The sequence below is a fragment of the Triturus cristatus genome, chromosome 3_1 (assembly GCF_964204655.1).
Source record: "Triturus cristatus chromosome 3_1, aTriCri1.1, whole genome shotgun sequence".
NCBI lineage: Eukaryota > Metazoa > Chordata > Amphibia > Caudata > Salamandridae > Triturus > Triturus cristatus.
Window position 1 is genome coordinate 772,374,784 of NC_140583.1, and position 12,919 is coordinate 772,387,702.

Below are 12,919 nucleotides of genomic sequence, written 5' to 3' on the forward strand. Positions count from 1 at the left end.
TCCTAAAGTTAAGACTCCTAACTTCTGTAAATACCGAAATGAGTAAGTGCCTTCTGTGAATACCAAAATGAGTAAGTGCCTTCTGTGAACACCAAAACGGTAGTGAGTTTAGGATTTTGTCTTAAGTTAGTTCTGTGAATCGGGCCCACTGTTCTTGTCTCTAAAGAACCAGAAAAAGGAGAGGACCCTGCGAGTAAATGTGGCTAAGGGTAAAAGGGCCAAATCACCTACAGGAAAAAATGATCACCCATCATTCAGGCCTCAAACATTTCAAATCATCTCAAGCAAGTTCCAAAATTACAGTTCAACAACCTCCCTCGCTGTCTGCCACCACATGAATATAACATTTCATAGCTTTCGTGAAGTAAAGTTTTAATTCTATTAAGGGCGCACAGGTAAGGATTATGCTTATCTCTTCCGTTTGTTTCTGCTCAGCAGCCTTAAACAACATATTTGTATTAAAAAGACTACATATTTCATGAGTGAGTCAAATGCCTTAAATGTGGAGTTCAAAGACCAGTCAGTTGCTCTGAGGATGTATTTGAGTTGGCTCCCTAGGGAAAAGGCTTTTGAGGCCAGGGCTCCCCTGCTGGAGTGTGCTCAAAAGGCAGAAGTATCAATGCCTGCTTCATGCAGTGCCCATCTCACCCAATGGGCGATAGTTGTTGCCGATACTGGCTTGAAAGGCTTCTTGAGGGAAACGCAATGTTGAGAAACACTGGGGGGGGGGGTCAATATTCCTCAGTCATGGATGCCTTCGCTCTGAGGCACACCACACACAATTTTGGATGACCCGGGAAAGCCGAGTAGTGAACCACCCTGGTGTTTGAGTTGGTGCGTTGTGCGATCATGAAAGACACCTCCTCCGGAGTGAACATACATGCTGTGACTGTTAGGGTTCGAACAACTGAAACCCATTTGCACGATAAAAGACACATTAGAATACCTAACTTACTTGTTAACGCCTTACGGGAAAGGTATGCATTATCCAGCCATGTCTGAAGGAATTGTGAAAATACATTAATGTCTCATAGGAAAGAATACTTTGGTTGAGGAGGAAAGGACAAACTAATACCTCATAGGAGTCTACAGATTAACAGGTGTTCTCCAACCCGTACCCTCATGTATGGGGACATGACCTGCCAAGATCGCTGATCTGCTCTCATTAATAGTGCGGTAAGCCAAGCCACCATCTACCAATTTCGACAACTAGTTGACCCACTGGAGCCAAACACGTTACACACGTGACCACTTTCTCCATACAGACCTATATTTTTTGACTGTAGAGTACACTCAGGCTCTTCTTATAAGGGAGGAAGCACTTGCCAAAGGGGCCCGGGATTTCCCAATGTCCCCTGTAATTCTCCAAGCCATGAGCCAAAGAGTCCATTCCCACACAAGTTGGTGCAAGTTGACATGAGAGTCCGTCAGAAGATAAGGAGTCAGGGGAAGTTGGATTGGAAAATCCATAGAAAGTTCCAGAATAACTGGATGCCAGACTTGTGATTTCCAAAGCGGCGTAACCAAGATCACTTCCTCCTTCTGGTGCCGGATCAACGCTGTGGGTTAGGCTATCATGGAGAACAGGGGAACTGCCTGCCCCTGAAATTGGCTCCAATCCTGCGGTAAGGCATCTGTCGTGCCCGCTAGGGGATCCCTGCGCCAACTGAATAAACAAGGAAGCTGGTAATTGAGGTGGGATGCAAAATTATCCATGTGACATGGACCCCACGGAAGCAAGAGGTCCTGAAACAGAGAGGGGTCTAACATCTAGGGGCTGAAGTCCTCTAGGTACCTGGAATGCCAACCATCTGATTTAGCTTCCCCTACAGATTAACAACTTGTGAACCAGGCAGTAGTTCCAGAAATCCCTGGCCAAATCTGCCAGATCCTTGGACGTTGTTCCCCCTAATTGGTTGATATATCTCACCACGGAGATGTTGTCCATCTTCAGCAAGATGGCACAAAAAACGTTGTTAACGCCAGGCTTCGGACCACCAACAATCCGACCAGTAGTTAAGGCAATTGATTTATAGAGACTCTTCGTGCCCTGACCAATGACCGCCTGTGGTAGTTTCCTCACAACAGGCCCCCCAACTCCGACAACTGGCGTCTAATTCAATCACCAGGTCCTGGGTTGATCCAAAGATGGCTCTTCCATTCCAGGCCTGCATGTGCACGAGCCACTAGCGGAGCTCCGTGCGTGCTTCCAGGGAAAGGGAAATCTCTTGTGTATACAACAGACTCCACTGTAAATGGTGTGCCTCCAGGCGTTGAATGGCCCGGTAATGTAATGGATCCTGAAAGATTGCTTGGATCGAAGATGAGAGGAGGCCCACAAACCGAGCCAAATGTCGTAGGAAGAGTTTCTCCCCCACCAAAGTTTAGAACAACTCCCTGCGAATTAAAAGTATTTTCTTTTGGAGTAATTTGAGGCATTGGCCTATAGTGTCCACTTTGAACCCCAGAAAAGTCATTTGTTGTGCCGGTACCAATTGCGACTTCTGATCGTTCAGAATAAAGCTCAGGTCTTCTAGTAGAATGTAAGTTTGAGAGTAAGATCGATTTCTCTTGGTGCATCAAAAGGATGTTGTCGAGTTACACTACAAGTCACACATTCCATGACTGGTCTCAACACCTTGGTGAAGCACCAAGGCGCTGACGACAGTCCGAACAGTAGGCAAGTAAATTCATAGACCTGATTGTCCCACTGGAACGCCACAAACCTCCTGGAGGGAGGGTGTATCGGGACAGTAAGGTAGATGTTCTTTAGATAAAGCCGTACTAACCAGTTGTCGAGTAAGAAGACGTCTCTGAGAAGATGAATGCCTTCCATTTTAAAATGGCGGTATACCACCCATCTATTCAAATCCCGCAAATTTATCACTGGTCTGAACCCTTTGTCCTTTTTCTCGACCAGATATGAATTGCTCAGGAATCCCCTCGGTGAAGGGTTTCTGTAGTAGGGCTTGTGCACCAACTGTGGAGAAGACTAAAGGACAGGGTCGGGAAAATTGGCGTACAGTTACGTGGAATTCTATATGAAACCCTTTCACTGTTCGGAGCACCCATGTGTCCCCTGTAATAGACTCCCACCTGTGGCTTCACAATTGCCTGTAGGGAAAAAGGGTATTCCTTACTGGTGGTTCCACTTGGCACGTTACTGGCTCTGCGAAAGTCTCATTTCTGCAGTGTCCTCTGCCATAGCCTCCTGTTGGGTAGAACCCTCCAAATTTCTCATGATCTTGAAATGCAGAGAACGCTTCGTCTGGAGGTTATGGGGTTTGGAGTTGCATGAGCGAATGGAGGAGCGCCTCACTTCTTCTGCCCCGCCCAAAAAAACATTTGCTGGCTAAAGACCTTTTCAATGGATTGTTTGGCCTTGTCCAGAGAGGAGAACGTGTTAACAAAACTCGACGATTCCTTTATGAATGGCTCACCATAGAGCCCCTCTTTGCCACGGGGCCAGCGTCAGTGGAGGCTAGTTCACCTGGTCTGGGCTCTATTTTAATCAACAAGGAACATCTACATTCTGGTGGCAATGCGCAGTTTGCATACCCTAAGAAACATAAGGCCTTTTGATCCCATCCCGACACACTTGTGGGATCAATCATGTGGCTTGACTCCCTGGCATCTTCCGCCGTGTCTAATATTTTTGTCAGTGGACCCAGAACATCCAAGAAGTAATCTTGTCAGGATTGTAAAGTGCGGTCCAAACCCTTCCTAAGGTCTTTAATAAATTTGGTTATGAAGGTTTCCATTGGTGTGTCAATTTCCGGGGGGCTTGCAACTTTATTCACCAGGGACAGCTGGTGGCATTCTACTTTCAGGCGACCTCAGACATCCTGATCTATGGGTTTCCTGATATGGCTGGCCACAAAGCTTACCACATTTGGCACCGGGATCTAATCCGAAGAGCTGGGATGATAAATATCTTCCGGATTGAGCATGCCTGGAATATCTGGGAAGTCTTGGTCTTGAGGCACCTCCAGTCGGTGTTTCTTGGTGCCACCTTCCGGTCACCAGGGTCTGCTGGGGCATGGTTCATCACCTGAGCCCCCTCTGGGGTTATCAGAGTTGTCCCTGGTATTGTCATCCACCCCCTATTGGAGACAGGACGCGTCCTCGGGGGTTTCAACCAGTTGAGAATCCTCCTGGGCCACAACCCTGTCTAAGCATCTTTTGAGAAAGGCCTGGCGCATCCTTTCAAAGGCATCAGATAAGGTAGCGGTCGGGTTGGCTGCGTTATTTGGTCGGGACTTGCCTTTGCCCTTAGAGGTCCCCAAAGTGTCAGTAGAGGATTCCCTCCAACCTTCCGCAGATTGGGGTACGAAACTGCGACTCACAGTGAGCTCAATTATGCATTGGCTCAGGGGTTCTAGTGCCGAAGAGACTGCCCTCTCCAATGATGCAACAATTGCATCAACTAATTCCTCATGAATGAGGAGTAAAGAATGTTCCTCCTCCACGGACTCCCAATATGCGCCAAATTCACCTGCCATAATGCTCAGGTGAAATTAAAGGTCAACATATTATAGGGGAACTAAGACAAGCTTAGCAATGTAAAGAGGAGATATATATTGAGCCCAAGGAAAACCAGTTGGATGAGCCAATGCTTGTTGGCTACCTATGCCTTCAGATAAACTGGCTGGGTACTGCTAGGAGGCTCTGCAGATGAACAGCTAATTTGGAGCAGTTGTAACATGGGAAAGCACTGAGGCGATTCCTCGCTGCCTCTGACGCGCTCAGACACTGACTGTACCTTCCAGAGCGGAAAGGGAAACAGTCTGACGTGCCTGACACATGCAGAGGAATTGCAGGAATGCAAAGGGAGGGGCACCTCCTACTTAGCAGAAGCACACCCACATCCCCCCCATTGGGGCGTAATGCACACAGCGAGTCTCCTGCTGCGAAACAAATTGTCTACAATACACAAGTGAGGAGAGCCTCTCCACACAAAAGCCCGCCCCAGAGTCTCTCTCACCAGGAGTATCAAGGGTAGAGAGCCTTGCCAAACAAGGCCCGCCCGAGTCTTCCTTGCAAGAAGTAGCTGGTGTCAAGCAGCGCAAGGGGAATTCAGCTTCCCTGCTACCGGTGTGTGTGGGCACATGAGCAATTAACCCTCTCTAAGGCAAGGCCATCTGTGCCAGGAACCCTGGATCTCCGGCCTTCCATCGCTACGACACTACCGCTCTCCTTGCGCTCAACCCCGGAAGACTCAGACACTGCCAAAAGGCTTCACCAAACACGACCCATGGTCAGTTCTCCTGCCTCCACTGCCGCCAGACCATCATGCCACCCCGGCCTCCAACACCATCGATGCCGGCCCCGACAACACCCTAAGATGCATCCTCCTCAACGTGCGCTCCGTACACAAACACGCCATGGAAATCTGGAACCTACTTGACTCTCTCTCGCCCGACATCGCCTTTTTCATGGAGACCTGGACCAATGCCTCTTCCCCCCTCGACATCAACACTGCCATCCCAGACGGATACAGATCCAAAGGAAGGACTGCTCCAACCACCCAGGAGGGGGCCTCGCCATCGCCCACTAAAGCACCCTCCACTTCACCACCTCCAGCGAAACCTTACCCTCCGCCGAACACCTGCACTTCCAGATCCAGACCAGCCCCAATGCCATACTCCGAGGAACGCTCATCTACAGACCCCCGGCCCCCAATCACCCTTTGCCACCATCATCATCGACCTCATCGCACACCACGCCATCGCCTCTATGAACTACATACTCACTGGAGACCTGAACTTACACCTGGACGACCCCAAAGATCCCAACTCTACCATCTTTCGCGACCCACAGAGGAGTACACACCCTCGGCTGCAGGAAACAGCATTCAGTCCAGCCACACACTGCAACCGCCATGGACCGACCACCACTGCATACACTTCATCGTCGACAAACCCAAGGCACCCAAACCAGCCCCTCGCCCACCACGAAGGAACTGGAGCAAGGTTACCGACGAGGAACTTAACTCCACCCTCACCCAGAACCACCACACACAGGCATCCAACACAAACATCACAGCCAAAGGATTCCACACTTGGATCTACAACTGTGCAGATGAGCTCACCCCACTACGCAACCCGACAAACAACGCCCCAGGAAAACCACCTGGTTCACCACCAACCTCCAAGAAGCCAGGTGCACCTGCAGACGCCTGGAGAAGAACTGGAGAAACACAAAGACAAGCGAAAATTACTCGACCTACAAGGACGCCATGACAGACTACCACAACCAAATCAGAACCACCAAGAGGAACTTCATCCACAACAAAATCCTCGCCAAGGAACTCTTCAGTGTCATGCACGAATTCACCACCCCACGCAGCGAAGCCACAGACATTACGCCGTCCCAAGACCTCTGCGACAAGCTTGGAACCTACTTCCACCCTAAAATCAAAAACCTCTATGACAACTTCGCCTACCATCCACCAGACACCACTGCTGCCCCCCCTCCCCCCAGAGACACCAGCCAGCCAACCATCTCCAACTGGACATCAATTACGACCGAAGACACTGCCTCGACCATGAGAGGCATTCACTCGGGGGCCCCCACCGACCCCTGCCCCCCACATCTATCACAGAGCCACGGCCATCATCGCACCCGAACTACAACGCACCATAAACACCACCTTCAAACCAGGCACCTTACCAGATGACTGGAAGCGCACTGAAGTCAGGCCCCTGCTCAAAAAGCCCACAGCTGACCCCACCAACCTCAAGAACTACTGGCCCATCTTGCTCCTTCCCTTCGTAGCCAAAGTTGCAGAGAAAACAATCAACAAGGAACTGACTCGATTCATCGAAGAGAACGCCGTCCTCAACCCATCCCAATCCGGTTTCCGAAGTAACCACAGCACCGAGACCGCCCTACTCGCCCCAACAGATGACATCCGCACCCTCCTAGACCAAGGCCACTCTGCAGCCCTCATCCTACTCAACATATCAGCAGCCTTCGACACCGTCTCCCACCGAACACTAGTCACCAGAGTACACGACGCCGGCATAAAAGGAACAGCCCTGGACTGGATCCGATCATTCCTCACCGGAAGAAGCCAAGGGATCCGAATACCACCCTTCCTCTCCGATCCCATGAAAATCACCTGTGGAGTCCCAAAGGGGTCATCACTGAGCCCGACCCTCTTCAACATCTACATGGCCCCCCTTGCAGCCATCTTCTGACAACACGGCCTCAACATCATATTCTATGCCAATGACACCCAGCTGATCCTCTCCCTCACCAAAGATCCTACAACCAACAAACTCAACTTCCAGAAAGGAATGCATAACGTTGGAGCCTGGATGACCAACAGCTGCCTGAAGCTCAATGCAGAGAAAACAGAAGTCCTCGTCCTCAGAACCACCCCTTCAGAATGGTACAGCACCTGGTGGCCGACTGCCCTCAGAAGCCCACCTGCCACCGCAGACCACACCAAAAACCTCAGCATCTTACTCGACTCATCACTCACCATGAACCGGCAGGTCAACACTGTCACCTCCAGCTGCTTTAACACCCTCCGCAACCTCAGCAAGACCTTCAAATGGATCCCCCCTGAGTCAAGGAAGACATTCACCCACGCACTCATCACCAGCAGAGTAGACTATGGAAACGCACTCTATGCCGGCATCAACAAGTCCGCAGTCACTGTACGCCGTGGTGTCTCCAGGAGACTCAGGATCTGGTGCCATTTTGAAGTCACTGAGGTGGGCGATTCTGCTGGTGCACTACTGGGAACAGGGCTGCTTTGCATGAGGATGACACCCTCTTTTTCCTCGTCATCATTACCTCCCACCATGATTGCACTTGAAGCTCATTTTCCCCAGCTCTCCTCCTCACCTTTGCCACCACTTTCAGCAATTTTTTAAGGTGCTCCTCCTACTTGATTGTGTGGTGTTTTTTCATATGGGTCGTTTGGCCTCCAGTACCATAATGTGTACCATGCTTACCTGGACGAACATTCGTGTAGCAAATGGTGCATACTGCAATGCACTCCCCCTCCTTGCTAACTGTAAAAAAGTCCCAAACTGGGGAAGAGTACTTTTTTACTGCGCCACTGCCAAAGCCAGAAGAAGAACTGGAGGTAGGTGGGTGTGTCATTGATTGCCTCTTTGCAGAGCATACTTCTACTGAGGTAGTAGTTACTGGTGCAGGTCTCTGCTGGGGCTTTGCAAATATAGGAGCTGGCAATGCTGCATGTGCCACAACCATCGGTGTAGGTTGATTAGCAATGTCAAACTCCTCTGTGTCACCTTCCACAATGATTGTCGTCATCCTCCTCATCATACTACTTTTGCGAAAGGTACAAATAAAATTCAGTGTCACTGCTCATCTGTGTCACCAGGATTGCAGTGGCCGCATCACAGACAGACATGGTCTTGGGCTTAGGTTGGGGTGCTGCTGTTGATGAGGGATTGCTGCTCTCAGCTTGCTCCCCAGAGCCCAGTGCGACAGGCACATGACATGGTGGTCCAAAAAAGGTTTGGGGCGACATGCCACTGGTGGAAAGCTTCTTCTTCTCACTTACTACTTCCTTGGAAGCATCTTTCTTTGGGGCCATCTTAAAGCTCTCTAATGGCAGCTGCACTAAACAGCACAAGTAGAGGGATTGCAGTACTGAAGTGTGACTGCACAGGCCTTCTGTTTGGCAATACTGCAGGTGATGTCTCTTCTCTTGTACACCTAAAAGCAAACAAGCAAGAAAAACATTAAGGAGCATATTTACAAGGAGTTAACACCGCCAGAACGTCACTTTTCTCGACGTTCTGGTAGAGTTAAGTCCTTTGCCTTATTTACAAGGCCGCATTAAGCCAATTAACGTGGCTTCACGCTGCCTTGTAAATAATGCCTCTATTCACGAAGCACTTAATGTTACAAGGTATGGGGCAGTGCCAAAAATATCACCAGGGAATACCTAATCTCAAGCAGGCAATACGTGGCGAAATGTTTAATTTCTTCTCCTATTTTGCTCTTTCCATGTGTGCTGGATTCTGCAGCACACATAGAAACAGCAAATCGCCTGTAAAGATTGTTTATGTGCAGGAAGGTGTCCCTTCCTACACATAAACAATCGCCCCTTCAGCTCAAGCACCCTTGTAACATGGCATAAGGGTGCCTGTGCTGGTGCTAGGCAGCTTTTTTAGCACCATTGCTAGTGGAAAAGCAGGGGAGCACCGCATTCTTATAAATACGGCGCATCCCTGCATTTTGAAACTGATGGAGCACGGCATTACAAATTTTGGCGTAACACCTCACTCCGGCAGTTTCTAGTAAATACGCCCCTTAGTGTGAAACGTGCCATTGTTTACAGATTGAATTAGTACAGACAAGGCAATGTTAGTGTGGTTGTTTTGTTTGGTAAGAATACCCACTGCAAAGTCAAACCCTACCACCATACCATAACATTTAATTCCCCATCAGAATAACACTCAATATACAGAATTATAGAGCTCTTTCCTTTATGTCCATATATTCCAAAGGAGACACCTGTGGCAGTAAGGGAACTGCATGAGTAAATGGAATAGTAATCTTTAAAAAAATTGAGGTTAGTGTGCTTCTATGGCAGTCAGTGTACAGGTGGAACAGGAATAATCATCATTGCACCAATGAATGATGATGATGTATCTAAAGTGCACTGCAGCCAGGTTGTCCTGAAGGGAATAGAATAATATTCCCAAAAAACCTGAATGCTGTTGCGCGGCTGAGCACCTATGGTGGATGGATGATGAACTGACCCAGGCAAAATGAGAAAAATGAACATTTAAATGGGAAAAAAAACATTAAAAAGAATTAAAATAAAAAAATAGAAATTACAAAAATGTAAAATATTTTTAATAAATAAGTGACATTAGAAAAATTAAATAAACAATAAAAAAGTTTAAAAACATTAGGAATTTAAAATAAAAATTACAATTAAAAAAAAAATCAACAATTGCCGATGTTTGTATGGGAGGATAGAAAAAACCTGCTGGGGTGCAAAATGATTTTTTTTTTAAATGCATGTAATATTGTATAAGCACTGCTCATAAAAATCATATCATAATATACATGCTACAATGATCGTCAAGCACATTATTAAACTGATATCTCATCCATCCATGCAAGCCTATGACAAAATCACAGTGGCTGGCTACACAAAATGGTCAACAACAACAACAAGGAAGGAGGCATGGCCACAACTAAGAAGACATGCAGGCCTATGGCAAAAGCACACAGACTGGTTTTACTAAATGGCCGCCAGCCACATGGTCAAACAATAACAACCAGCAAGGAGGTATGGCCACAACCAAGAACACATGCAATCTATGGCAAAAGCACACTGGCTGGCTACACAAAATGGCCACCTGCCACATGGTCAAACAACAAGCATGAGGCATGGAAAACAAAGAAGACATGCAGGTCTATGGACACTGACTTTGCAAAAAAAATGCCCCCTGGCCACATGGCATGGGGAACAAAGACAAATGGTGGCCTGTGGCACACACACTTACACACTTGCCAGAGAAAGAAGGCATGGTAACACAGGAGAAAACAGCATTAATTCAGCAATGCCAAAAATTAAAATTAACTGTGCTAAAAAATGTTTACAACACACATCCTCCAAAGACATCAAATATATTACCCCACCTATATACTGTTTGCAGAAACAAATGTGAAATACCCCCCAAAAACACATTTTATAACTACTCGAATGTCATCCAGGGCCTAAATGATGTTTCGATTCAACAAACACCACAGAAACAGTTGTTTCATGCACCCATGACTAGTACTGGGCCTACTGGCTGGTAAGCCCATTGGCAGACTATGCCACATAGTGAATTAAATGAATATTGCACATTTATTAAAAACATGGGTAAAAGGTACTCAACTGTGCAACATTTTTCCTTTACAAAAGAAGAAAAATTACATGCATAAAAAATAACTAGGCCCCTACTGAAACTGCAGACCACCCACCACTATAAATTAAAAAATCAAATAAAAGTACAAATAAATCCTGGTGCATGCCGCTAATCAAACAAACAGCACCCTTATAAAACAGTTTTTGAACTTGCATGTGAATTCACAAATACAAAGTACGTATATCCAATGGTATATATGCAGCAGACAAGGAGAGTGATCCCTCCAACTCCAAACCCAAATGAAAAGTACCAGGAGATGGACAAATCACTGGTAGGAGCCTGCTGGACAGGAACAGAAAGTTGGACTCTATGGGGCACTTCCTTTCAGTTGGAAAACAAAGAAAAATGGCTTCTCGCACAAAAAACCCCTAACTTCAACAGCCTGCTGGAGAAGGAAATTCACTTGTAACGGCTCTATGCTGCTTCTGGAGCTCAAAAGCTGCTTGAGCATTGCGTTCACGATCGGCACTAAATCGGCGCCGTTGTAGTCGGAAGTCATGCAAGCGATCGCGAAGTATCGCGTGAGCTAGCTAGTGCTACGAGATTATCTAGGCACTCGCTCTCGAGCACCATAAAAAATCTTGAGCGCGCAAATTGATAAAAACTCAGCTTCAAGCCCAGGAAGGTGGAATTCAGGAAGTCTGCACTCCTCCGTGGAGTACCTGAATTCGGCTAACTCCATGAGCAAAGCGAGTTTTACGCCCGAGCCTAATATCAAGGTTGACAAACGGTAGGGGAGCAAGTGAAGGCCCAGGTGGAGCAGAGGCAGTGCAGGAGGAGCATAGGAGGGTGGAGCGAGAGAAAGGAAGTGGGAAACAAGTGTGGCAGGCTGGGTACAGCGGATGGCGGGGGTGGAGTAGAGGCAGTGTAAGAGAAAGGTGGTGTAACAGAGAGGAAGTTGGGGTGTTAAGGGACAGCAAGGGCCACATAGGTCACAAAAAGAGGGATAGTTCTTCGGGGACGTAGCAGGTGTGGGTGGAGAGACTCGCACAAGTTGAGGAATTTTGCCTAGGGCTACTGCGGAGAGTAGTTGGTGGCAATGAAGTAGTAGCCCCTAGCACACCCCTAGGATGCTACTTATACTGAGGACCCCCCACAATTTCATTTTTCCTAACCCTCTCCATCCCCTCCAATCACCCTCCAGATTGGGGGGAGTAGTAATAAAAGGGAGTGATTGGGGAGACGCATATTGAAAGAGGTGATAGGAGGCACAGAATGATGGCACATGTGGGGTCTCATTTGGCGGTGCAACCCATATCTTCACAAGGGCATAGTCAAAAGGGAATGTTTAAGGGACAGTTTCGGACTGCTTTTATTGCCCGCCACAAGGGGGCATCGCACAGGCCAACTGTGGTTCTGGTACTCAAAGGGGCAGTAAGCAACATTTGGTGGGATTCATGGAGAGGTGTTAGGACTCCGCATGATATCAGTTCACCCTCTGAGGCATGTATATCAGTCTCTTTGGATAGTTGCATTGAAAGCAGTTGCATGGGATACTAAAGGAAGGGGATACTTTGGAAAGTGTACACCATCATTTAATGTGGTCATTTAATTTGCTTCCTCTCATGCCCCCAAGGAGACACCGATAAAAGGGTGCATGTTTATTCTCTACATAAGTTCATATAGCTGACAAGTGAAAGGTAAACATTGTGAGGTTAGTAATGGAGGTTTTTAAGCTTTAGGGTGTGTTTGAGGGTCAGGTATGAATTTTATGATGTGTTTTGGGAGTCAGAGATGAATTTTAGGGTGTGTTTTGGGGTCATAGGTGAATTTTAGGGTGTGTTTGGGGGTCAGAAATGAATATTAGGGTGTGTTTTGGGGGTCAGTGATGAATTCCATCAAATCTTATTCATCCGGGGAACAACTTGCACTTAGCGTCCAAATTTTTGCCGCTTTAACACAAAAGCTATGGAAAATAATTGTAAAATACATGTAACATGGAATGTTATCGCTAAAGCCAATTTGCGTGTAGATTCTTACCTCATAGTAAAAAAAAGGGCCGC